At 44.4% G+C, this 27,838-nt stretch overlaps 2 protein-coding genes and 1 non-coding gene across 6 annotated transcripts in view; 1 reads left to right on the forward strand and 2 right to left on the reverse strand.

Annotated features, from left to right (window-relative positions):
* TRIP12 (thyroid hormone receptor interactor 12) overlaps nt 1-552 on the reverse strand; it is a 155,523-nt gene extending 154,971 nt beyond the window's left edge. The window contains exon 1 of one of the 2 annotated variants that reach the window (XM_073020115.1): nt 536-552. The gene's annotated coding sequence lies outside the window, so the exon portion shown is untranslated. Of the gene's footprint in view, nt 1-264; nt 284-535 lie in introns of those variants that run through there. The other variant, XM_007966541.3, reaches the window with a different exon arrangement.
* Nucleotides 1-27,838, forward strand: part of FBXO36 (F-box protein 36) — a 97,265-nt gene that overhangs the window by 490 nt on the left and 68,937 nt on the right. The gene's annotated exons all lie outside the window — the stretch shown is intronic.
* On the reverse strand, nt 14,912-15,015 carry LOC119625474 (U6 spliceosomal RNA). The gene has a single exon (XR_005241667.2). It is a non-coding gene; the product is annotated as a U6 spliceosomal RNA (small nuclear RNA).

Consider the following 27,838-nt stretch of genomic DNA (forward strand, 5'->3'; position numbering starts at 1 on the left):
GAGCCCCGGTTTACCCTCTCTCCTAACTCCCTACCTGGCCCGGTTGGGGCCCAGGACCCAGGCTATGCTAGGCCGAGAGCAGCCGTAGCCCGCCGGAAGCGCCCGGTCCCGGCTCCGCGCCGGGAGATTTTCCTCGTCACCTCGGCCTCCTCGGTCCGGCGGCCCGCGTGTCCCTGCTCTCCCCGAGCCCGGCTAGTCCCTGGCAAGCCTTCTCTGCCTCCCCGCGGTGCCGCGCGCTCCTTTCCCGCCACCCCGGCTTCCTACCCGTAGAGTTCCCTCCGCGCGAAGAGGAAAACGGGCGTCCCAGGCTTGCGTGCGGCCTCACCTCAGCGTGAGAAGGAGGGAAAGAAAGACTCAGCCAAGTGTCCCAAGGAGGAGCCGGCTAGGGAGGGGAAAAGGAGATTGCCTCTTTTCCAGGATAGGAATTAATCATGGAGAATTTTATAAATCTCTTTGTGGCCTTTACGCGTGCCATGGCCACATCAAAAGTTAGTTATTTCTAGTAGCAATTGACGATTGGGAGCTCTTCTCTTACCTTTTTGAGTCGCTTCTATCCCATTGAAAGTGTGCGGGTGGTGGTATAAAAATGTTTCAGCTGCTCTGCGCTTCAGCCCCACCCATAATGACATCTGCTCCACAACAATAAGACCGAGGATTATATTATCTCCAAAGTAACCATCGGCCTATTTTTATGCCTACTTTGGTTATTGAAGGTGGCCTTTTGGATGATTTACTGTGTCCATGAAAATTTCAACTTGAGCGGGGCCTCCATTGGGAAGACGTTTCTAATCCTGGCTGAGCTTACGCCTGTCACTGAGTTATTCATGCACCCTGCGCTTGCAATAGATACTATTCTATTCCTATAAAATGAAATTTAGAAGTTTGTATATATTTGTTTTGGTGTGCATATTGATCATTCCCTCGCTTTTTCCAGGAGCCCTTAAACAAAATAGGTAATGAGTTAATTTTTTATATTTTTAAAAGCATCTTTTAAAATATAAATGTTAATATATTTTTTAATTTAAGATTTAGAAATATTACAAATGTAATATTAGACTGTCCAAAAAAATTTTTTTTTAAAAACAGTACTGCTCCTTGCGGAGCAGGGCTAATTCCTAGGCAGTGGGCCCAGAGTCAGCCTCAAATTTTTAATTAAACTGTTTTTAGGGGTTTTTGCTCATTTGGTGATTTATGAAATACTGAAAGTCATCCTTTTTTGTACATTTTCTTTTTTTTTTGAGACCGAGTCTCGCTCTGTCGCCAGGCTGGAGTGCAGTGGCGCGATCTCAGCTCACTGCGACCTTGTTTCACCGTGCTGGCCAGGATGGTCTCGATCTCGTGACCTCGTGATCCGCCTGCCTCGGCCTCCCACAGTGCTGGGATTACACGCATGAGCCACCGCTCCCTGCTTCATACCTTTTTTAAACGGATTATTGATTTTTCCATTGGCTTTAAGATTTATTAAAGTGTTTATTTATTTATCGAGAGGGAGTCTCCCTCTGTTGCCCTGGCTGGAGTGCAGTGGCACAAACTCAGCTCACTGCAACCTCTGCCTCCTGGGTTCAAGCGATTCTCCTGCCTCAGCCTCCTGAGTAGCTGGCTTGTGCCAGCACAGGATTACAGGCATGTGCCACCACGCCCAGCTAATTTTTGTGTTTTTAGTAGAGACAGGGTTTCGCCATGTTGGCCAGGCTGGTCTCAAACTCCTGACCTGCAGTGACCCACCCGCCTCAGCCCCCCAAAGTGCTGGGATTACAGGCACCGACCACCACGCCTGTCCAATTTTTTGTGTGTTTTTAGTAGAGACGGGGTTTTGCCATGTTGGCCAGGCTGGTCTCCAACTACTGACATCAGGTGATCCAGCAGCCTCGGCCTCACAAAGTGCTGGGATTATAGACTTGAGCCACCACGCCTGGCCAGCTTTAAGATTTATGATCCTGACATTTCTTCACTTCCTAACATGAGTGGTCAAAAATATAATCTGTTCTAATCTTACGTGATTTTCTATTTTCATCTACCTCAAGTAAGTTAGAATGTTTTAATTTTCACTCTACACCCTTTAAAACTTTGTCTTTTTTAGCATTTTCTTTCCTTTGAGGGTCTGGTATTTTGCAAGCATGCTTCATTTCTCTCATTTGTAAGACTCAACAGGCTGAATATCTGTTTATCTTTTTATTTTAGTAAATTATCCTTAGGAGTGCTCCTGGCATTCGGCTTCCTAAAGAATACTTACGTTGTTGACGTTCTTCAGACTTTGCCCTCAAGTCTAACTTAGGCGCACACCTTCCTCTAACTACTCTTTTTTTTTTTTTTTTTGAGACAGAATTGTGCTCTGTCGCCCAGGCTGGAGGGCAGTGGTGCAATCTCGGTTCACTGCAAGCTCCGCCTCCTGGGTTCCTGCCATTCTCCTACCTCAGCCTCCCGAGTAGCTGGGACTAAAGGCGCCCGACACCACGCCTGGCTAATTTTTTGTATTTTTATTTGAGATGGGGTTTCACTGTTAGCCACGAGGGTCTCGATCTCCTGACCTCGTGTTCCGCCCGCCTCGGCCTCCCAAAGTGCTGGGGTTACAGGCATGAGCCACCGCACCCGGCCCTAACTCCTCTTTTTAAGAAATCTTTCCCACCATCCCTTCAGTGTTCTTAATTTTTCTTTTTCTTTCTTTATTTTTATTTTTTTATTTTTATTTTTATTTTTTTGCAGGTGAAAAACTCCCCTTTATCTCAGGTTCTGTCAGTTACATATATATAAAATCCTAAATTCTGATCCATTTTCTTTTTTAAGCATGCTGAATAAATCCACTATACTTCTACCAGTGAGAGTTAATCTCCAAGCTAATTAATTCACCCTCTTTTTAAAGTAAAATTTGTTGTAAAAAATGGCATGCCAAAAAAATATACTTTTCAGTCAACTGCCTTGAGAATATGCTATTTTCTAACCACAAGACAATTTTTCTGAGTCTCAGCACAGGAAACCAAACATCCAGTAAGAGGTGGCCTGACATAAATAAGTACTAAAAGACTAGCATTAAAATGTGTTTTATAAGATAGATTTTTTTCTGGAATGACTTTCTAAAATTATTTCTTGTACATTTCCTCTTTCTCCTGTCTTTATTTTTTTAATTTTGTATATTATCCAAATTATGCCCCAGATTTAGATGAATCCTTCTTTCGGGCTGATTCTGTTTTTTAGTCTCTTTTTCACTGCATCTTTTTCGTTGGCCTTATAAATCCAAATAACTGCACATTTGACATGGATTTGAGGGCAGCTATTTCTCTCACTAGTGTCATACCACCACTGACATAGTCCAGAATATAAATGTTATACATAAATATTTCCTTTGTTTATATAGTAACATTTGAAATATATTGTATGCTTATACAGGTGCTTCTCTTTTACTACTTGATACTATGTTGTTTTGGATTTAGGGGTTTTTTTAATTCAAAAAAATAACTTTCAGATTATAGCTTGGGGTCAGTTTAGTTTCTCAAAGCTGATCTTTATAATGATGATCTCCAGCTTTAGAAAAAATAGTACACTGCTTTCTAAATCAAAGATTCACTCAAGGGTTGGGCACAGTGGCTCAAACCTATAATCCCAGAATTTGGGGAGGCTCAGGTGGGAGGATTGCTTGAGCTAAGGAGTTTCAGACCAACCTGGGCAACATAGCAAGACCCCTTCTCTTGAAAAAAAAAAAAAAAAGAGGCTGAGCACAGTGGCTCATGCCTGTAATCTCAGCACTTTGGGAGGCCAAGGCAGGCGGATCACTTGAGGCCAGGAGCTCAAGACCAGCCTGGTCAACATGGCAAAACCCCGTCTCTACTAAAAATACAAAAAATTAGCCGGGCATGGTGATGCACATCTGTAATCACAGCTACTCGGGAGGCTGAGGCAGGAGAATCGCTTGAACCCTGGAGGCAAAGGTTGCAGTGAGCCAAGATCCTACCACTGCTCTCCAGCCTGGGCAACAGAGCAAGACTCAATCTTTAAAATAAATAAATAAATAAATAAATAAATAAATAAATAATAAGATTTACTTGGCCAGGTGTGGTGGCTCACACCTGTAATTCCAGCACTTTGGGAGCCCAAGGGGTGGATCACTTGAGGTCAGGAATTCAACACCAGCCTGGCCAACATGGTGAAACCCTGTCTCTACTAAAAATACAAAAATTAGCCGGGCAGAGTAGCATGAGCCTGTAATCCCAGCCACTGGGTAGGCTGAATCAGGATAATCACTTGAACCCAGGAGACAAAGGCTGCAGTGAGCTGAGATCTCACCACTGGGCAACAGAGCGAGACTCTACCTCAAAAAAAAAAAAAAATGTTTTTATTGTTATTCTTACTCTAGTTCTAGTACTAGTTTACATATATTTTCTTATATGGGATTCTAATTCTTTGAAAACCTGTAGATTAATAAAGTGTTAGGGCTGGAAAGCATCTTTGGTTTTTTTGTTTTTGTGACAAGAGTCTCACTCTGTCACCCAGGCTGGAGTGCAGTGGGGCAATCTCAACCCCGCCTTCTGGGTTAGAGTGATTCTTCTGCCTCAGCCTCACGAGTACCTGGGATTACAGGCACCCGCCACCATGCCCAGCTAATTTTTGTATTGTTAGTAGAGATGGGGTTTCACCATGTTGGCCAGGCTGATCTTGAACTCCTGGCCTCAAGCGATCTGCCCACCTCGGCCTCCCAAAATTCTGGAATTACAGGGGTGAGACCCCGAACCTGGCCAGGGCTAGAAAGAATGTTGAATATTATTTAGTTCCTACTCTGATGACGCATATATATTCTTATTTATAGTGGGGAGAATGTAGCTAGTATTTGATTTTTAAAAACACTTTAATGGCTAATCTTTTATATGTTGTATTTTTTTTTTTTTTAACTCCGAAGGAAGTTCATGACCAATTGGCAAGTTAATGAGTGCAGGTGTTTTGAAATCTATGAGTCCAGAAGACGCAAAAAATCACTTTATACTAAGTGGTTCAGGAGGGTACTGTTACCAGTATTGTACTCTTGAAATGGTGTCTTCTTTGTCCTCTCAAAATGGAAGTGTTGCTTAGGTGGCCAGAAAAGTTAATTTAGGTTTAACATGACAAATACTGGAAAAGTGTTAGAAAGAGAGTAATGGTATGCTAAGTAGATGGGAACTGGCAGATATGGCCTCTTGCAGCCAATAACCCAGGTGGTTGTCCGAAGAGCACCAATATGTCATAGTTAACTCCAGCAGATAAAAAAAAGAAGAATTGGGCAATAGATTAGTCTTGTTTTATCTCTTTTACTAAATCCTATCCAAAGCTCCAAAAAGATATCTGAAGCTAGTGTCATCTGGAAAAAAAAAAAAAAAAAAAAAAGAAAATGCTCACCCCCGTAAAAAAAGTGGCAATTATTTTTGAAGTGCATTAGAGTTGTAGCACTAAGAGACTGAAAACACCTGAGGTTGCATGCCAGCCTGTGACAGGAAGCTGTCATCTCAATGACTTCTGACAAAGGAATTAAAACTAGACTTGGTGACGGCTGAGCAAGAGACAACAAAAAATTGAGCTAGTGCCATTTCAAACTGCAGACCAATTTTAAAGATTTAAAATGTAAATGCAGTCTAATAAAAATGTTAATGCACACACCCTTTGACCCAGCAAATCCATTTCTAGGATTTGGGTATCCAAAAATGCTATCACATATGCACAAGGATATGTGAGCAAGATTATTCACCAAAGTCAATAATTGTAAAAACATTTTTCCCTGAGAGGAAATGTGGTTAAACTGTGATTCATTCATGCCATAGAATACTATCCAACTTTTCAAAAACAATGCGGTGGATCTCTGTTTACTCAGTAGACCAAATAAAATCTAGCAAGAAAAGCAAGTTGCTGGATTAAACATAGCATATCCTACTTTTAAAAAAAAGTGTTTTAAATAAATGTTAGTGAGGTTTTAAATAATTCTTAAAAGAAAAAGCTGGAATGATGCATTCTTAGAGTTACAGATTTTTACTCTTTGCATTCATATTTCTGAAACATCTGAATTTTCTACCATGAGCATTTCTTTTTATAATCAGAGAAAAGCAATAAAGATTTAAAATGAAAGTGTAAATGGAGAACTCTCATTCTGAGGTGGCGTCCTGCCTGTATTCCCCCTATTTGGCCAGCACCGCCTTTCACCCACCTCCCTCATTGAATACTGAGGTAGCTTTGATGGCTATGTCACAAACTCCTGCTGTTTTTGTGGAGGGAAAATAATTCTAATTGTACAGTTTTAGAGAGAGTGCAGATTGATTAATGATTAATTTTCCAATTTTCCTTGCAAAATTTTAAGGAGGTTTCTTGGCATTTTTGTTTGTTTTAGGGGCAGAATCTCATTCTGTCATCCAGGCTGGTGTGCGGTGGTGCAGTCAGCTCACTGCAGCCTCAAACTCCTGGGCTCAAGCAGTCCTTGCGCCTCTCTGTCCCAAAGTGCTGGGATTACAAGCATGAACTTCTCTACCCATCCTTAAGGAGGATTTAGTGTCTAGAAACTTCTGACCTTTTTTTTTTTTTTTTTTTTTCCTTAGATGGAGTCTCTCTCTGTCACCCAGGCTGGAGTGAGGTGGCATGATCTCAGCTCATTGCAACCTCCACCTCCCGGGTTCAAGTGATTCTCCTGCCTCAGCCTCCCAAGTAGCTGGGACTAAAGGCATGTACCACCCTGCCCAGCTAATTTTTGTATTCTTAGTAGAGATGGGGTTTCACAATGTTTACCAGGCTGGTCTCGAACTCCTGGCCTCAAGTAATCCGCCCGCCTCGACCTCCCAAAGTTCTGGGATTACAGGCATGAGCCACTGCACCTGGCCTCTTTTTCTTTTTACTATAAGTAACAATTACTTTTGAGAAACTAAAGGGGCCAGGTGTGGTAGCTCACACCTGTAATCCCAGCACTTTGGAGTCTGAGGCAGGCGGATCACAAGGTCAGGAGATCAAGACCATCCTGGCCAACATGGTAAAACCCCGTCTCTACTAAAAAAAAAAATACAAAACTTAGCCAGGCGTGGGGGCGGGCGCCTATAGTCCCAGCTACTTGGGAGACTGACGCAGAAGAATGGCTTGAACCCAGGAGGCGAAGCTTGCAGTGAGCTGGGATCTGGCCACTGCACTCCAACCTGGGCAACAGAGCAAGACTCTGTCTCAAAAAAAAAGAAAAAGAAAGACATGGCCGGGCACGGTGGCTCATGCCTGTAATCCCGGCACTTTGAGAGGATGAGGCAGGTGGATCATGAAGTCAGGAGTTCAAGACCAGCCTGGCCAACATTCTACTAAAAATACAAAAAAATTAGCTGGGCATGGTGGCACACACCTGTAATCCCAGCTACTCAGGAGGCTGAGGCAGGATAATTGCTTCAACCCAGGAGGTGGAGGTTGCAGTGAGTGGAGATCATGCCACTGCCCTCTAGCTTGTGCAATAGAGTGAGACTTTGTCTCAAAAAAAAAACCAAAAAAGAATGTTTTTGCAGACTTCTAAGCTATCATGTCCATTCTGCCCACTGACCACCGTCCACAGCCAAAATATTTCCACACAGAAAGAACAACTGCTGTTCCTTTTAAACTCCAAAAGTCAGTATCATAACTTGTGCTTATTTATTTCCACAGCCTGGTCATCATAGCGCGATCCCATCTCTACAAAAAAATCTAAAAATTGTCCAGGCATGGTGGCTCACACAGATAATCCTAGCATGTTGGGAGACCTAGGCAGAAAGATTACTTGAAGCCAGGAGTTCAAGACCAACCTGGCCAACATAACAAGACCTCCTTCTCTATTTTTAAAAATAAATAATTAGCTGGGCATGGTGACATGAGCCTGTAGTCCCAGCTACTCAGGAGGCTAAGGCGGGAGGATCACTTGAACCTAGGTGTTTGAGGCTGCAATGAGCCATGAGACCCTGTATCTTAAAGAAAAAAAACTATTTTCCTCATCTCTGTTGTTTATGTGTTGATTTACACTCCTCTTTTCAGCTGTCTTTTTGTTTTTCTTTGAAAGTCTCTTATTCTTCCTTCTTAAGAGAGATGTTTTAGGCCGGTGCGGTGACTCACGCCTGTAATCCCAGCACTTTGAGAGGCCAAGGCAGGCGGATCACCTGAGGTTGGGAGTTCGAGACCAGCCTGACCAACATGGTGAAACTCCATCTCTACTAAAAATACAAAAATTAGCTGGGTGTGGTGGTGGGCGCCTGTAATCCCAGCTACTTGGGAGGCTGAGGCAGGAGAATCGCTTGAACTTGGGAGGCGGCAGTTGCAGTGAACTGCGATTGCACTGCACTCCAGCCTGGGCGACAGAGTGAGACTCCGTCTCAAAACAAAAACAAAAGAGAGGTGCTTTACCCCTTCGCCACTGCACTTGAGAACCTCAGGCCAGCTCAGCTGTGCTGGAGCCCTCCTCAACGTGTGCTGTGGTTTTCCCTCCTGCTGTCATTTACTCCCTCACTGCTCCTCCTGACGGCAGCAAGTGCAGCAAACATTCCCCTCCCTGCCCTACAGGTTAGGCCCGGTGTTTGTAATGATAAACTGCATTATTCTTCTATTCCTCATGTCTGACACACTTCAGAAAAATGATTCCCAATCATTGTGTCTTGTGACACTCCAGGATGTGCCCAATTTGAGTTGTGAAATCATTTGTAGTCAGAAATTTTTAATTTCTCTTAATTTTTTTAAGTGGCATATGGCACTTTTCTGAGGAGAGGGATGGCATGATCCAAGTAAGGTGATTAAACTCTTAAAAATAATAATATTCACTGTTTAGTTAGGCTAGTCAAGTGGCTCCTAAATCCTTATTTCAAAATCACATGACAACTGGACATTGCTCCAGTATCACCTTTTCCCAGGTAAATTGTTCACTTGGTACCTGTGAGTGCCTACTCAATCTGGGCAGTTAATTTGGTCTCACCCTACGTTGACATAGATTTGCTTCATAATTATATGGGGCAGTAGAGCACTTAATTGGAAGTCACTGAGTCACGGATCCTTTCATTCCTCCTGCAGTCTGCAAGCCCTTTACCTGGGGCAAGGCACTTAATTTGAGCCCTATTTGCTCATCAGCATAATAAGGTTACTAGTCTGAGAGATCACGAAGCTTTACCCAGCTCTAAAATGATGTTTCACGACCAGTATGTTGGCTCACACTTGTAATCCCAGCACTTTGGGAGGCCAAGGCAGGCGGATCACGAGATCCGGGGTTCAAGACCAGCCTGGCCAGCATGGTGAAACCCCATCTCTACTAAAAATACAAAACTGAGCTGGGTGTGGTAGCACATGCCTGTAATCCCAGCTACTCCGGAGGCTGAGGCAGGAGAACTACTTGAAACTGAGAGGTGGAAGTTGCAGTGAACCAAGATCGTGCCATTGCACTCTGGCCTGGGCGACAGAGTGAGACTTCATCTCAAAAAAATAAAATAAAATGCTGTTTCACGTGAAAGTAGTGTTTTGTTTTGTTTTTGTTTTTTGTTTGTATATGTGTATATAATTTTTTTTTTTTTTAAGATAGGGTCTTGATCTGTCACCTAAGCTGGAGTGCAGTGGTGCAATCATAGCTCACTGCAGCCTCCAACTCCCATGTTCAAGCAATCTACCCAGTTTAGCCCCCTGAAAATAGCAGACTACAGTCCCATTCCACCATGCCCATCTAAGAAAGTCGTGTTTTAGGTTGGGCGCGGTGGCTTACACCTGTAATCCCAGCACTTCAGGAGGCCGAGGTGGGCGGATCACGAGGTCTGGAGTTCGAGACCAGCCTGACCAACATGGCGAAACCCTCTCTCCACCAAAAAATACAAAAATTAGCCAGGGCCATGCACAGTGGCTCATGCCTGTAATCCCAGCACTTTAGGAGGCTGACTCAGGCGGATCACCTAAGGTCGGGAGTTCGAGACCAGCCTGACCAACATAGAGAAACCTCATCTCTACTAAAAGTACAAAATTAGCCTGGTGTGGTGGTGGGCACCTGTAATCCCAGCTACTCAGAAGGCTGAGGCAGGAGAATCGCTTGAACTTAGGAGTTGGAGGTTGCAGTGAGCCGAGATTGCGCCATTGCACTCTAGTCTAGGCAACAGGAGTGAAACTTTATCTCAAAAAAAAAAAAAAATTAGCTGGGCATGGTGGTGCACCTGTAATCCCACTTACTCAGGAGGCTGAAGCAGGAGAATCACTTGAACCTAGGAGATGGAGGTTGCAGTGAGCCGAGATTGCACCACTGCACTCCAGCCAGCCTGGGCAACAAAGCAAGACTCCGTCTCAAAAAAGAAAAGAAAAGAAAAGAAAGTGGTGTTTTATGCTGGAAAAAGCACTGGAGGTTTTTGTTTTGTTTTGGTTTTGTTTTTTTTCTTTTAGAAAAATTGAGTTTGCATAGCTGGGCATGGTGGCTCATGCCTGTAATCCCAGCACTTTGGGAGGCCAAGGTGGGCGGATCACGAGGTCTGGAGTTCAAGGCCAGCCTGACCAACATGGTGAAACCCCGTCTCTACTAAAAATTAAAAATTAGCCGGGCTGGTGGCGCACACCTGTAATCCCAGCTACTCAGAATCACTTGAAACCGAGAGGCGGAGGTTGCAGTGAGCCGAGATTGTGCCATTGCACTCCAACCTGGGCGCACGACAGAGTGAGATTCCATCTCAAAAAAGAAAAAAAAAAGAAAAATTGAGTTTGCGTCAAAGATTGTATATTAGAGGCTGGACGCGGTGGCTCACACCTGTAATCTATTTGGGAGGCCAAGGCGGGTGGATCACCTGAGGTCAGGAGTTCAAGAGCAACCTGGCCAACATGGTGAAACCTCTACTAAAAATACAAAAATTAGCCGGGTGTGATGGTAGATTCCTGTAATTCTAGCTACTCAGGAGACTGAGGCAGGAGAATCACTTGAACCCAGGTGGTGGGGCAGAGGTTGCAGTGAGCCGAGATCACACCGCTTCACTGCAGCCTGGACAAAAGAGCAAAACTGTCACACACACACACACAGACACACACAAAAAGATTGTGTATTAGTAGCTGTGTGACCTGGCGTAACCTGCCTGATGTTCCATTCCGTTCTTCTGTAAAGTTAAGTTGTGGCTACTTCACAAATATAGTGAGAACCAGATGTATGTAAAAAGTACTCCAGGCCAGTATTTCTCAAAGAGAAGCATCATGAGCCAGGTGCAGGGGTGCAAGCCTATAGTCCCAGCTATTGAGAAGGCTGAGGCAGAAAGCTTGAGCTCAAGAGTTGGAGTACAGCCTGTGCAAAATACTGAGACCCCTCTCTATTTATTTTATTATTTTTTTGATATGGAGTCTTGCTCTGTCGCTTAGGCTGGAGTGCAATAGCACCATCTCAGCTCACTGCAACCTACACTTCCTGGGTTCAAACAATTCACCTGCCTCAGCCTCCCTAATAGTAGGGATTACAGCTAATTTTTGTATTTTTAGTAGAGACGGGATTTTGCCATGTTGGCCAGGCTGGTCTCGAACTCCTGACCTCAGGTGATCCGCCCCCTTTGGCCTCCCAAAGTGCTGGGATTACAGGCGTGAGCCACCATGCCCAGCAGCCCCTCTTTAAAAAAAAAAAAAGAAGAATACACAAATATTTTTAGAAAGTTTCGTGATTAGAAAAGATTGGAAAATTCTAGGTAAAAGAAACTTATATTTCCTTCTTTTCTCTGAAATTTCTCAGAGCCTTTAAAACCCTATTTTGCATCATGAATCTCCAAGAGAATACTGCAGAGTGGAGCTTTTCCTAGGACCATAGAGCCCTCTTCTCCCTGAGCACCTTTAGGGACTGTGACTGGAATGCTGTTTGGAAAACCACTCAGCAGTCTGCCTGGTACACAGCAGAAAATGCTGAAGAAATGTTAAATACTGGCACTAAATCAGTCAAATTTTACCCTTTCCATGACTGTTTCATTTTCCTTATTTATTTTTATTTTTATTTTTATTTTTATTTTTGAGACGGAGCTCTGTTGCCCAGGTTGGAGTGCAATGGCGCGATCTTGGCTCGCTGCAACCTCCGCCTCCTGAGTTCAAATGATTCTCGTGCCTCAGCCTCCTGAGTAACTAGGATTACAGGCACCTGCCACCACACCCGGCTAATTTTTGTATTTTTAGTAGAGATGAGGTTTTGCCACGTTGACCAGGCTGGTCTTGAACTCCTGACCTCAAATGATCCACCTGCCACAGCCTTTCAAAGTGCTGGGATTGCAGACATGAGCCACTGCGCTCAGCCTGTCCTTTGGTTTTACAAATAAATGTGCTGCTGTGCTTCTGCAACCGTTTTATTCTAACGTCCTCTTTAGAAATATTTTTAACTAATAATCTAAAAGAAAATACCTACACCCTCAAATGTGTTATATGCCACATTTTAACGCCTTAACTTGTGCTTCCAAAATCTGATGAACATGTTTTGATGCATGCCACAGAGGAAAGCATCTGTCATCACTGTGAATATGGTAGAATTTGTTACAAATGTTTTATTGTTTGGGAAAGCTCAGCTCTGACCAACCCTCTGGATTTGTGCCTGTACAAAGCAGGTATAATTGGAGCAGAGAGTAAGCCTGAAAATCATAAGAGTCTCAGACGCACCAGCTCAGCACAAAATCTTGGAACGTTGACAGTTCACAAAAACACACTGACCAGCGTGTGATAATAATATCGAACATTAGCCAGATGTAGTGGTGCGTGCCTGTAATCTCAGCTACTTGGGAGGTTGAGGCAGGATAATCTCTTGAACTTGGGAGGCGGGGATTGCAGTGAGCCGAGATCGTGCCATTGCACTCCAGTCTGAGAGACAAGAGTGAAACTCCGTCTCAAATTAGTAAATTAAAAAATATATATATATATATATATCGAGTTAGGGAAAGTGTTAACATAGTAATTTTCAATGCTGTTTTCTGAATTTGGTATTTGATAAGGAGATAAGAATTTGGTAGATATTGGTAATGATTCAACTCTGAAACAGAAGTCTTCCTGTCCTCACGTTAGTGGATCTTTTGGATCCTTGGAATTGAAGGGTATCCTAAAATCAGCAGCATGAATCATTTTTTTAAAAATGGACTTCAGCTCATTCCATTACCAAATGTTCAAGTATCTTCTGTGTATCAAGTGCTACCATGTGCTGTGCCAAGCACTGAAGATACAGTTGGGAGCAAAAGTATAGTCCCTGCCCTCATGGAGCTTACAGCCTAGTGGGAGATAGAGATACTGATCAGAAGGCCAGGTGCGGTGGCTCATCCTTGTAATCCTAGCACTTTGGGAGGCCAAGGTGGGTGGATTATTTGAGGTTAGGAGTTCGAGATCAGCCTGGCCAACATGGCGAAAGCCCGTCTCTACTAAAAATACAAAAATTAGCTGGGTGTGGTGGCGGGCGCCTGTAATACCAGCTACTCGGGAGGCTGAGGCAGGAGAATGCTTGAACCCGGGAGGTAGAGGTTGCAGTGAGCCAAGGGCACGCGCCATTGCACTCCAGCCTGGGCAACAAGAATGAAACTCCGTCTCAAAACAAAACAAAACTAACCCATCCCCTCTCTTCCATTCCCATAGCACCTTCCTGTCTCTCCCTGTCATGCTTCTATGTTGCTGTGGCCAGAGTCACAGTTCTGTCCTACAACTTCAATCATTTTATTCTCCTGTGCAAAAATCCTTGGCTAATGAATCCCTACTACCTAGACCAGCAGTTTCCAAACTTTTTAAAGCAGAACACTTTTATGAAGAAAAATTCTTTACAGATTTTATCTGTATCTATTTCCAAATATCTGTATGAATTTATGCTTATCTATTAAAAGGGGTGTTTTATAAAGATAGATTGTTTTATAAGTTCAGATTAATAGTATTTACTTATTATGAAGTTAATGAGAACAAAGGAACTACTGTGATAAAAAGAAAACTTCAACCTGGGCACGTGGCTCACACCTGTAATCCCAACACTTTGTGAGGCTGAGGCAGGAGAATCGCTTGAGCCCAGGAGTTCAAGACTAACCTGGGCAACAAAGTGAGACCTTGTCTCTACCAAAAAAATTAAAAATGAGCCAAGCATGCAACTTGGTGGCATGCAACTGTGGTCTCAACTACCTGGGAGGCTGAGGCAAAAGGACCACTTGAGCCCAGGAGGATGAGGCTACAGTGAGTTGTGATCGTGCCACTGCACTCCAGCCTGAGTGACAGATCAAGACCTTGTCTCAAAAAATAAAAAAGAGTTGAGATAAAAACATTAGTGTTACTCAGCATCAATAGTCAATTTCTGCATTTTATTATAAAATTAAGCCTGATCCATGTAGCTGATCATAAATCTATTCTCCATATTACATCCAACGTGAACTTTTAAAATTGCAAACCTAATCACTGTATCTCACCAACTCTAAAATGCCCCTGAGTATAGGCCACATCATTATTTCACATATAGCCCAGAAAGAAAACAATGCTAATTAAACTTTGATTTCAGCGATTTTGTAAGAAAAAAAGTGTCTCACAATCATTGGAATATAGTATGCCAACCACCTCACCTCCTTAAAAACCAAAAATTTGGCTAGGCGCGGTGGCTCCCACTTCTAATCCCAGCACTTCAGGAAGCCTAGGGGGGCGGATCACTTGAGGTCAGGAGTTTGAGACCAGCCTGGCCAGCATGGTGAAACCCCGTCTCTACTAAGAATATACAAATTAGCTGGGTGTGGTGGCGAGTGCCTGTAATCCCAGCTACTTGGGAGGCTGAGGCAGGAGAATCGCTTGAACCCAGGAGGCGGAGGTTGCAGTGAGCAGAGACTGCACCATTGCACTTCAGCCTAGGCGACAAGAGCGAAACTCCGTTTCAAAAAAAAAATAAAAATTTAAAAAATAATAAAAACCAATAATTTTTCATCTTCCCCGTATCAGACAAAGCTCCTGACCATGTTCTACAAAGCCAGCATATTTCTCTCTTTTTTTTTTTTTTTTTTTTTTTTTTTTAAGCAGGCTCAGAAGGGAAAGGGTGTCTCTTGCTCAGGGGCCATGCTAATTTCTCTATCGTTTCAATTTTAGTATATGTGCTGGTGAAGCGAGCACAGGTCTCTCTTCTTGATAGCACTTACCATGGTGGACATCTTAGTTTTGCTTATGTGTTTATCTGATCAGTATCTTTTAGGGTTTTTTTTGTTGTTTATTAGACAGTCTCACTGTGCCGCCCCAGGCTGGCGTGCAGTGGAGCGATCTTGGCATGCTGCAACCGCCGCCTCTTGGGTTCATGTGATTCTCATGCGTCAGCCTCCCGAATAGCTGGGATTACAGACACCCACCGTCATGCCCGGCTAATTTTTGTTTTTGTTTTTTTTTTTTTTTTGTAGAGATGGGGTTGTAGAGATGGCGTGAGCCACCGTGCCCGACCGGATTGGTTAGATACAACTTTCTTTTTTCTTTTTTTTTTTTTTTGAGGCGGAGTTTCGCTCTCGTTGCCCAGGCTGGAGTGCAATGGCGCCATCTCGGCTCACCGCAACCTCCGCCTGCTGGGTTCAAGCGATTCTCCTGCCTCAGCCTCCTGAATTGCTGGGATTACAGGCACCCGCCATCATGCCTGGCTAATTTTTATATATTTTTTTGTAGAGATGGGGTTGTAGAGATGGCGTGAGCCACCATGCCCGACCGGACTGGTTAGATACAACTTTTTTCTTTTCTTTCTTTTTTTTTTTTTTTTTGAGGCGGAGTTTCGCCCTTGTTTCCCGGGCTGGAGTGCAATGGCGCCATCTCAGCGGAGTGCAATGGCGCCATCTCGGCTCAGTGCAACCTCCGCCTGCTTGGTTCAAGCGATTCTCCTGCCTCAGCCTCCCGAATTGCTGGGACTACAGGCACCCACCATCATGCCCGGCTAATTTTTGTATTTTTTGTAGAGATGGGGTTGTAGAGATGGCTTGAGCCACCACGGCCGGCCGGATGGGTTAGTTTTCTTTTCTTTTTTTTTTTTCTTTTGAGACGGAGTCTCGCTCTGTCGCCCAGGCTGGAGTGCAGTGGCGCGATCTCTCAGGTCACTGCAAGCTCCGCCTACCGGGTTCACGCCATTCTCCTGCCTCAGCCTCCTGAGTAGCTAGGACTACAGGCGCCCGCTGCCATGCCTGGCTAATTTTGTTTTTTGTATTTTTAGTAGAGACGGGGTCTCATCGTGTTGGCAGGATGGTCTCAGTCTCCCAACCTCGTGATCCGCCCGTCTCGGCCTCCCAAAAGTGCTGGGATTACAGGCATGAGCCACTGCGCCCGGCCGGGTTAGTTTTCTCACCCCAAAAAACAGATACACCTATTTTTTTTTTTTTTTTTTTTGAGGCGGAGTTTCGCTTTTGTTGCCCAGGTTGGAGTGCAATGGCGCCATCTCGGCTCACCGCAACCTCCGGCTCCCGGGTTCAGGCGATTCTCCTGCCTCAGCCTCCCCAGTATCTGGGATTACAGGCATGCGCCACCACCCCCGGCAAATGTTGTATTTTTAGTAGAGGCGGTGTTGTGCGGTGTTGTGCGGTGTTTTGCTGTGTTGGCCAGGCTGGTCTGAACTCCCGACCTCAGGTGATCCGCCCACCTCGGCCTCCCAAAGTGCTGGGATCACCGCGCCCGGCCCAACAGATACAACTTTCTACCTCATAATAATGTTTCAAGGATTATATGAGGTAAGATATACAAATTTTTTGCACATTTTCCTGCCCAATCTTACATTTTTATTATGGTAAGTTCCTTTTGTACCAAGATGAGACTTCCTCCTGTTTAAAACTGTATTAAAGTATATCTTCAGCATTTTTTAAAAAAAGAACAGCCTGGCCAGCATCGTGAAACCCCATTTCTACTAAAAATACAAAAAAAAAAAAAAAAAAATTAGCCGGGCGTGGTGGCAGGCGCCTGTAATCCCAGCTACTCAGGAGGCTGAGGCAGGAGAATCGCTTGAGCCCGGGAGGTGGAGGTTGGAGTGAGCTGAGATCACGCCACTGCACTCCATTCTGGGTGATAAAGCGCGATTCTGCCTAAGGAAAAAAAAAAAACAGAGACAGAGAGAAATAGATTGCCATTTGGCTGGAAAAAGTGGTTTCCACATTCATACCCTTTAAAGCCTCCGCTCCGCCATTACAGTCTTCCACACTTTGGTTCCCCAAGGCTCCCTCTTCTGAAGATGGCGGCCATGGGAGCCTAAAGGAACGAGGAACCGCCCAGCGCGGTGGCTCACGCCTGTAATCCCAGCACTTCGAGACGCCGGGGTGGGCAGATCACCTGAGGTCGGGAGTTTGAGACCAGCCTCAATTCCCATGGTGAAACCACATCTCTACAAAAAAATACAAAAATTCACCGGGCGTGGTGGCCCCGGCTCGTAGTCCCAGTTACTTGCGGGCCGAGGTGGGAAGATTGCTTTAGCCCAGGAGTCCAGGGTACAGTGTACCGGGATTGCGCCACTGCATTCTAGCCTGCTTGGCTGGAGTGAGACCCTGTCTGAAAAAAATGTATAAAAAAGGGCCAAGAAGCTCTTGGCAACATTTTTAATGCTTTTACATTCTGCCTACTGTGTCAAACTAATTGTTCCCAATTAGTGGAGCTTGTTTAAGCTGTGACTAAAGGATGTTTTTATATAAGTGAAATAATGATTCCTAAATATTACTTTTAAACACGGATTTTGTTTAACCTTGTTTCTTTTTTGGAGGGTGGTAACACCAAGACTACTTTATTAAAAGCATAACTAAGAGCAATTGATGGATACGTAAAGACGTAGTAGGCACGTCCATGTAGTAGTGCCACTGTGAGGAGCATTCAGGAGTAATTCTGCCTTAATGCTTAGGTATGTATCTGATTTATGGAAGATAGGCTGTAGGCTGTGTAACCCATGTACGTATATGTTAGGGACTGAATTATGTCTCCCCGCAAAAAGATTTTTGGAAGTCCTAACCCTGAGTACCACAGACTGTGACTTTATTTAGAAACAAGGTCATTGCAGATGAAATTAGTTAAAATGCGATTCTGCTAGAGTAGCATGAGCCCCTGATCCAATACTACTGGTGTCCTTACTGCTGGTGTCCTTATGTGAAGACAGACACACAGAAAGCCATGCGATGATGAAGGCAGAGATTGGAGGGATGCAGCAAAAGTTGCCAAAGATTTTCAGCAAACTAGCAGAAGCTAAGAAGAGACTTCCCCTTCAGAAAGAAGGAGCATGGCCTTACTAACACCGTGAGTTATCCCCAGAATCGTGAGAAATAAATTTGTGTTATTTTAAGCCACCCCATTTGTGGTTCTTTGTTATGACAGTCCTGAGTGTGTGAAGCTATTTGTGGCCCACCTACTTGATTCACCTAAATATGTTAGTGGGAAAATAGAGTTGCCTGGGTGTGTCGGTCATTTCACACCTGTCTGAGCCTCCACCTGAGATAAATCACCATCTGTTTGGCACAATCCCCCAGCCTACCACTTGCCACTGGACCAAGGATAGACACCTGACTCTAGTGCAGTGAATCTACCGACTGACCAGCAGCCACAGGACTTGGGTGGCCTGGTGTGGAAAGAGGAGCCCCTTCTTGAAAATGGGGACTAATCTGGGCATGGTGGCTCACGCCCTATAATCCCAGCACTTTGGGTGGCTGAGGCGGGCAGATCATGAGGTGAGGAGATCAAGACCATCCTGGCTAACACGGTGAAACCCCATATCTACTAAAAATACAAAAAAAAAAAAGCCAGGCATAGCAGCGGGCGCCTGTAGTCCCAGCTACTCGGGAGGCTGAGGCAGGAGAATTGCTTGACCCCGGGAGGCGGAGGCTGCAGTGAGCCAAAATAGTGTCACTGCACTCCAGCCTGGGCAACAGAGCAAGACTCCGTCTCAAAAAAGAACAACAACAACAAAAAGAAAATGGGGACTAAGACATAGAAGAATATAGCTGCAGAGAGTAGCTTCAGGGAACTGAAATAGGTTCAGAGGAAGCTCGAAGTGGCCATTCTGAAGTTTATGCAAACTGCTGGCCAGGAGAGGTGAAAAAAAAGAAAATAGAGAAGAGACATGACAGTGGGACAGGGGATTTGTTACTCTCACTCCAGGCTGCAAGTTGCCTCTCCACAATTAATCTCACCTTTTAGTAGAGAACCCAACTTTTCAGGCCTGGCATGGTAGCTCATACCTGCAATCCCAGCACTTTGGGAGGCCGAGGCAGGTGGCTCACTTGAGGTCATGAGCTCAAGACTAGCTTGGCCAACATGGCGAAACCCTGTCTCTACTAAAATACAAAAATTGGCCGGGCATGGTGGCACCTGCCTATAATCCCAGCTACTCAGGAGGCCAAGGCAGAAGAATTGCTTGAACCCAGTAGGCGGAGGTTGCAGTGAGCTGAGATTATGCCACTGCAGTCCAGGCTGGGTGACAGAGCGAGACTCCGTCTCAAAACAAAAAAAAAACTTTTAGATAGACTTAATGCTTCCCATTGTGATGGGTTGGTGGTGGTGGTTAATTTCAAAAATATAGGGAGTTGAGTGGTTTTTGAGGGAGAAGGTCCCTCAAATCCAACCTCATGTCCTAACCTCGCTGGCAGCTAAGTGTGCTTTGAAGCTAAGTATTAACTAAGGACTTTCAGGAGGTTTCTTTAAAGGGGGGTGGGATAGGGCTGGGCCCCTTCGTCGTCTGGCTACTTAGAAATAAAATCAAGGGTGAGAGGTAAAATGGACAATAGGAGGCAGCATCCCTCCCCAACGCACCACCACCCTGTGCCGGATTCCCAAGAGCACGTGGCATAGCAGTGTATTCTGCCATTCCCCTGTGTACCACCCTCTGTCCTGTCTTGCCTTTCCCTTTCTCTTCAGTTCTTTCTGTTTCCTTTTATTTCTTTTCCTTCTTGTTTGTCTTTACCTACCCTGCATAAAAATGCTGGTTAGTACCTTTGGGTTCCTCATTGTGGTTACCTGTTGCAGTGAGTCTGTATCCTGAGAAATTCATGGAGATCACCATGATTAGAAGTCATGGCTACTGAGCCAAGCGTCATAGACTTGAGGCCTAGCAGCTTCCAGGGGCTCCAGGACCATCAGGTGGGAAGGCCCTGTGGGGTCCGGGACAGCTCCAGACTAGCTCCACAGGGGCAGAAGTGTACCAGGGCCTACCTGCTGCTCTACCACGGGCTCGGCTACTTGTGTCCCACCACGTCTCTGGGTCTACATGTCCCTCGGCTTTTGCTTCCCATACCAAAGGCTCAGTTCTGAGCCTCAAGTTCCATTTCCTCCCACCAGAGGATCTGACGCTCTCATTCAGCCACTCTGCCCTGTTTGGGAGCTTTCTCCCACAGTCAAGCCAGTCTATTGCCCATCCTTGGATCATGTGGTAGGAGCTAATGTTTTTACCACCTGCCTCTGTCCGTCTTCTTGTGGTTACAGTGCCCTGGTTTTCCACAGGAAAGTCATGCCTCCCTCACCCTCATTTTGTATGGTCCAAATAGTCTCATATGGACCCACCATCCTCAGTGTCTATAGTGATGCAGAGATAGGTCCACTCCCCAATCTTAGCCAATGAGATGCTTGAGAAAGGCACACTTCCTTTATCCCTGAACTTGCGGTTATAGTGATGTGAACCAGGGTCTAGCAGCCATGCTGTCACCACCAGGGACAACCTACCTACAGATGCAGTCAGTGTGGAGGGAGAGGAACCAACGGGTGAAGGAGAGGTGGGGTCTCTGTGGCACTGTTTGAGCCTCCACAGCCAGCTAGGCATTACCGTTAGGTGAGTCAATAGGCCCCTCTTCTTTGCTCAGATCAGGTTGAGAGGGTTTTCCATCACCTGTAACTGAAAATGTCCTAACTAGTCCAGGTCAGTTGGCCACCCTGGTCCAATCAGCAGTGGCTGGAGTAGCAGGCCAGATGTCACCTGCAGAACAAAGTGTGCTCAAGTCAGCCCTTGAAATGGGGCTGTGGGACGGGCAGTGGGAAGCTGAGTCTTTCCACTATAAATAAGGCTGTGCAAGGCCAAGTTAATACATGTTTGGAGTTCATAAATCATGGTGGCTATGGTTATCAAATAAAAAAAAAAATCAAAACCACCAGTAGCCTCAAAAAACACATGATTGAAAATGTGAGAGGCTGTCAGGAGCCCTGGTCCGTGGGCAACCTTGCTGGAAGTGCTGTGACCATGTGTGTGTTTGAACCAGGACAAACTGCTGATGTAGACATCTCCCCAGATCCATTCCTCAAAACTGTGTAAAGTGATTATGTATTGAATCGCTTGCCTAAGACAGAGTAGTGTCTGTTTGCTGAATGAGATTCTTCCCCGCAATATGGTTTGGATTTGTGTCCTTGCCCCCATCTCGTGTCCAAATTGTAATCCCAGTGTTGGAGGAGGGGCTTGGTGGGAGGTGATTAGATCATGGGGGTGGAATTCCCTCTTGCTGTTGTGATAGTGAGTGAGTTCTCATGAGATCTGGTTGTTTAAAAGTGTGCAGCACCTCCCCCTTCTCTCTGTCTTCCTCCTCTGTCCATGTAAGACGGGGCCAGCTTCCCCTTCACCTTCCATCGTGACTATAAGTTTCCTGAGGCCTCCCCAGCCATGCTTCCTGTACAGCCTGTGGAACTGTGAGTCACTTAAAACCTCTTTTCTTTATAAATTACCCAGTTTCAGGTAGTTCTTTATAGCAATGCAAGAACAGACTAATATACCCCCTTTCTCAAAGACTGCCACTTCTATATTCTGTATTTTAGAAGTCAGCACTATTCGAGGAATTGAAATGAAATGAAAACTAAGGTAAAATAAAGCTAGCAAACAAAGGAGAGATTTGTGTAGACAGTCTAGACAAGTTTACCTTCCACATTAAACACTTGCATTTATTTAACAGTTTCATTTATGACTTTACAGTTGTTTAATAAATATTATGGCATTCCAACTAGGAAGATAGTATCACCCCTTTATACATGAGAAAATCAAATGAATGGCTTAAGGCAAAAATTATTTTATTAGTACCCAAAAGTCTAGACTTCGTTATTATTTTAAATTTAGAAAAGTAAAATGTCAATAGTTAGTGGCTAGCAAAACTGTATTTTTTTTTTTTTTTTTTTTTTTTTGAGACAGAGTCGTGCTCTGTTACCCAGGCTAGAGTGCAGTGGTGTGATCTCGGCTCCCTGCAAGCTCTACCTCCTGGGTTCACGCCATTCTGCCTCAGCCTCCTGAGTAGCTGGGACTACAGGTGCCCACCACCACGGCCGGCTAATTTTTTTGTATTTTTAGTGGAGATGGGATTTCACCATGTTAGCCAGGATGGTCTCGATCTCCTGACCTTGTGATCCGCCTGCCTCAGCCTCCCAAAGTGCTGGGATTATAGGCGTCAGCCACCGCGCCCGGCCCCAAAACTGGTATTTTTAAGTGTGAACTAGTAATTTGGTTAGATTTATTCAGAAAATAAACTTTAAGGATTTAGGGATTTGCAAGCTTCAGTTTGAAGTAGGTTTAGATAGCTAAAGATCTTTGGATTTTGTAAAGAGAAAATTAATTGAAGAAAGAATTTAAGGTAAATATGATTTATGACTATCTGTTTTAGATGTGAAGTGGTAAACAATATTGGCAAAGCCACAGATTGGGAGGAGAGTGGGGGAAGGAAGACAGGAAGATAGCAGTCAGGTATTAGAGTTTGTAAGTCATTCATAACCAACCAACACTACCCATATAGCATGATAGTTATGAATATACCAAGGCCTTTTAGACCACTCTGGAATGCACTTTGACCCTCTCTTTTAAATCATGAATTTATATTGTTTTTTTTTTTAAGCCAAAGTCTCGCTGTGTCACCCAGGCTGGAGTGAAGTGGTGCAATCTCAGCTCACTGCAACCTTCACCTCCCAGGTTCAAGCAGTTTTCCTGCCTTTGCCTCCCAAGTAGCTGGGACTACAGGTGGCCGCCACCACGCCCAGCTAAGTTTTGTATTTTTGATAGAGATGGGTTTCACCATGTTGGCCAGGCTGATCTCAAACTCCTGACCTCAGGTGATCCACTCACCTCGACTTCCCACAGTGTTGGGATTACAGACATGAGCCACCACCCCGACCTAAATCATGAATTTCTTCCTTAATTTGTGCAAAATTTAGTGTACTTGCATTTCCTTCTGTGTTCTTTTCTATCCTTAAGATTTTTCAGTTCAGAAATATTCTTGTGTGGGATAGACATTAAAAGACGAAACTGGAAGCTGGGTACTGTGGCTCATGCCTATAATCCCAGCACTTTGGGAGGCTGAGGCAGGTGGATCATCTGAGTTCAGGAGTTTGAGACCAGTCTGACCAACATGGGGAAACCCTGACTCTACTAAAAATACAAAATTAGCCAGATGTGGTGGCGCATGCCTGTAGTCCCAGCTACTTTGGAGGCTGAGGTGCGAGAATCCCTTGAACATGGGAGGCAGAGGTTGCGGTGAGCCGAGATTGCGCCATTGTACTCCAGCCTGGGTAACAAGAGTAAAACTTCGTCTCAAAAAAAGAAAAAAAGAAAAGAAGAAGAAACTGGTAATTGGGAAGATGAAGTAAAACAGGAGTATGAACTTTGCATTGCAGCCCTAGTGGGTTATGGTGGAGGGAAGGAAGCAGAGGTGGGTACCTGAGACCATAGGACTGCACTTGCATAGAACATGTATGATCCAGATAGATGCAGCCAGATCTTGGTGCACTGCTGTGTTTAAGGTGTGCTGTGAGCTAAGCCTCTGCAGCATAGTTTATGGTGGTCCTATCCCCTTGTAAAAATTGTCTTTTAAACTCGCCCATTGTCACCTCTACCCTTCATTCAGCTTTTGCTTACATGCTACTCCTCCCCTTGGAGCACCCTTTCCCCAGTCTTTGTTTAGTGTCATTCATCCTGTTAGATCTGCCTACATTTCTGCCAAGAATCCCCTTAACTTGGCCTTTTTTAGGGGTGAGTTTGAGGAGAAAGCTTAGGAAATAATAAGCCAAATGTTTGTGTCTTAAAACATCCAGGTAACTCTGGATAGTGACAGCCAACAACATGGAGTCATAAAAGCAAAAATAAACATTTGAATAAGCAACAAGACATTGAAGACAATATCTCTTGACATAATCAACAACAGGCAACATCAGCTTTTTAGCATCTCACAGAGACTGATAAAGGAGACAATTTCTTTTCTAGCAAACAAGAGATGGTGAATGGAAATTAGCCTCTTCTAATGTAACCTGTATAGACTAAACACTGTAAAAGCCTAATGTTCAGCTAGCACATGGTCATGAATCCAGCTTTTAGTACAATGGCAAGCACAGTGTGAACTCAGTACATATTTGTTGGATTCATAAATATTAGTCCTATTTGCTGTTGGATTAAAAGCAAGTATAGAGGTCGGGCGCTGTGGCTCATGCCTGTAATCCTAGCACTTTGGGAGGCTGAGGCTAGTGGATCACCTAAAGTCAGGAGTTCCAGACCAGCCTGGCCAACATGGTGAAACCCAGTCTCTACTAAAAATACAAAAAATTAGCCAGGCATGGTGGCGGGTGCCTGTAATCTCAGCTACTTGGGAGGCAGAGGCAGGAGAATCGCTTGAACCCTGGAGATAGAGGTTGCAGTGAGCCAAGATCACACCATTGCACTCCAGCCTGGGCAACAAGAGTGAAACTCCATCTCAAAAATAAATAGCAAGTATAGAGCACAAAAATGGCACAAAGCAAGGAAGTAAGTCAGGAAGGGTTTTATGCAGGTTGTGACTATATGATATGAATCTCAAAAAAATGTTATATTTTCTGGAGGAAGTAGGGAGCTGGAATAATTCTAGGCAGGAGGGATTCATTTTAGCAGTGAGTGAATTGTGATACTACAGCTGGGAAGTACAGGGATGTGCTGAAATGTAGGGCATAGTCAGTGGCTAGAATGAGATGATGCTGAAGAAGAGATGGACAGGGATCACTCCTTGGCCTTCTGTGCCAACCCAAGGATTTGGGCCACGGGGAAGAAAAAAAGATCACATTGACATCAGCATTTTAGTAAGAGGCCTTTGGCTGCTGTGTTGAAGATAGCTTGGATCGGTTCAAGCCCGTAGAGGCAGAGAGCTTTCTTATTAGATTTTGTCATGATCTTCTGCAGCACCACAGAGTTGAATGTCAAGTTATATTAAGGAAGTGAAATCAATAGAATTTAGTCATGGAGTTGATGTTTTGTGATGACAGAGGCTAAGAGAGTCTAGAATGACTCAACTAGTGCCACTAAAATAAGGAATACAGGAAGTGGACTAGGTAGGTTTCTAAGGGAAGATGATGAGATTAGTTTTTTTATAGCTGAGTATAAACTACCCCTGTGGATGGATTACAGGTGGGTGTGCACAGTAAGCAGCTGCATAATTTAGTACAGATACAGATTTTGATACAGATTTTGACTCAGCAGCACTGAAAACTGTTTGAATTAGATTGCCTAGACAGAGGAGGGATGTCACTAAGGACAGAGCTTCAACATTTAGAAGTCAGGCTGGGTGTGGTGGCTCACGCCTGTAATCCCAGCACTTCGGGAGGCCAAGACAGAAGGTTCACTTTGAGGCCAGGAGTTCAAGACCCACCTAAGTAATATAACAAGACCCTATCTCTACAAAAAGAAAATAAATAAATTATGTTTTTAAAAATAAACGTTTAAGAAGTGAAGGCAGAGGAGCACTTGTGTCCTCACATTTACATATACTTTTTACTTTTGGGGGAAAATGTACATCTTTTTTTTTTTTTTTTTTTTGAGGCAGAGTCTCGCTCTGTCGCCCAGGCTGGAGTGCAGTGGCCGGATCTCAGCTCACTGCAAGCTCCGCCTCCCGGGTTCCCGCCATTCTCCTGCCTCAGCCTCCCAAGTAGCTGGGACTACAGGCACCCGCCACCTCGCCCGGCTAGTTTTTGTATTTTTTAGTAGAGACAGGGTTTCACCGTGTTAGCCAGGATGGTCTCGATCTCCTGACCTCGTGATCCGCCCGCCTCGGCCTCCCAAAGTGCTGGGATTACAGGCTTGAGCCACCGCGCCCGGCCAAAATGTACATCATTGATATTGGTGTTCTAATCTCCACAAGTTATTTGAGGTTGGATTAAATATTTTTCATTGTAAGTAACGAATTACGTTTGGAGCAGGAACAGTCTGAAAAAACAGTGTTGGTAAAGGCATGGGAAAAGGCCTCCTCTGTGTGATGTCCCAAGGAGTGTAAATTAGTACATCCTTCCTGTGGCAGAAACCATTAGTTGTCCCCAATATCCATTTTCCCTTTTCCTTAGTAAACAATTATCTGACTTTTAGCAGAACACATGGGCTTTAGAGAAAAAAAATTTTTAAAAAGACTTCATTTCTCATCCTCCCTTACAGCTACAGCTAGCTATGTGACTAAATTCTGGCTAAGGGGATGGCAGTGGAAGGGGTGACTGACTACACAGAAGAATCTGTGAGAGTTGGACCCTTTTCATCTCTTCCTCCTTTCTGCTGTTTAGAATGCAGATTCTGTGGCTAGGACTTCAGCAGCTATCTGGTACCACGCAAAAGCAGCCAAATTCTGAAAGTGATGGAAAACCCAAATGAAAGGGGCCTGGTTCCCTGGGTTACGGACTGCACCTCTTTTTTTTTTTTTTTTTTTTTTTTTTAGATGGAATCTTGCTCTGTCGCCCAGGCTGGAGTGCAGTGGCACAATCTCGGCTCACTGCAACCTTTGCCTCCCAGGTTCAAGCAATTCTCCTGCCTCAGGCTCCCTAGTAGCTGGGACTACAGGCGCCTGTCACCATGCCTGGCTAATTTTTGTATTTTTTAGCAGAAGCGAGGTTTCACCATATTGGCCAGGCTGGTCTCAAACTCCTGACCTCGTGATCCACCCGCCTCGGCCTCCCAAAGTGCTAGGATTACAGGTATGAGCCACTGCGCCTGGCCTCAGGACTGCCTCTTTTTTTTTTTTTACATAAATGCCTGTCTGTATAAGCCACCCTTTTGGATATTCTGTCTCATTCAACTGAACATAGTTCTGTCTGATGTGCTTCCCAAAGACAGCTTAGCAATGTTTTGTCAAGTAACATGTGCACATCCTCTATTCTGGCATCCCATCTCAGGGAATTTACCCTAAGGAAATAATTACGCAAATAGGGAGTGGGGAAGAGTCAAATAAAAGTCCTTCAAAGAAAATTGGTTAAGTAAATTAAAATTATGTAAAAAGGAACACTGTGAAGCCACTAAAAATAATGATGCTATATTTAGACATCACATGAATAGATGTCTGTGACATAAAGTATAAGAAGAGATTATAGACGAGCATGTTTAGAATTATCCCATTCATATGAAACGTATACACACACAAATGAATCTATATAAGTATATAGATACTCAGAAATACTTGGTGGATGTCTGTAAGTACAAAAATATTTCAGTATTCTTTGCCAGGCGTGGCGGCTCACGCGTGTAATCCCAACACTTTGGAAGGCTGAGGCAGGCAGATCACCAGATCAGGAATTCGAGACCATCCTGACCAACATGGTGAAAGCCCGTCTCTACTAAAAATACAAAAGTTAGCTGGGGGTGGTGGTGCGTGCCTGTAATCCCAGCTACTCAGGATGCTGAGGCAGGAGAATCACTTGAACCCAGGAGGCGGAGGTTGCAGTGAGCTGAGATCGCGCCATTGCATTCTAACCTGGGCGACAGAGCGAGACTCTGTCTCAAAAAAAAAAAAAAAAAATCCAATATTTTTCAATACCTGGAAATGGACTTTTATTTTGTTGTAGTTTGTTCCCATGCCTTTTTTTTGTTTGTTTTAACTATTATTTAAACTATTTATGATCAGCTTGACCATTATTTTAAAAACTATAACATCTTTTTAATTTTTTTAAGTGCTCTCTTTAAAAACCTAGTATCATTAAGAAAATAGTCCGGGCACAGTGGCTCATGCTTGTAATCCCAGCACTTTGGGAGGCCAAGGTGGGAGGATTGCTTGAG

This window comes from Chlorocebus sabaeus, chromosome 10 (genome assembly GCF_047675955.1).
Source record: "Chlorocebus sabaeus isolate Y175 chromosome 10, mChlSab1.0.hap1, whole genome shotgun sequence".
Taxonomy (NCBI): Eukaryota; Metazoa; Chordata; class Mammalia; order Primates; family Cercopithecidae; genus Chlorocebus; species Chlorocebus sabaeus.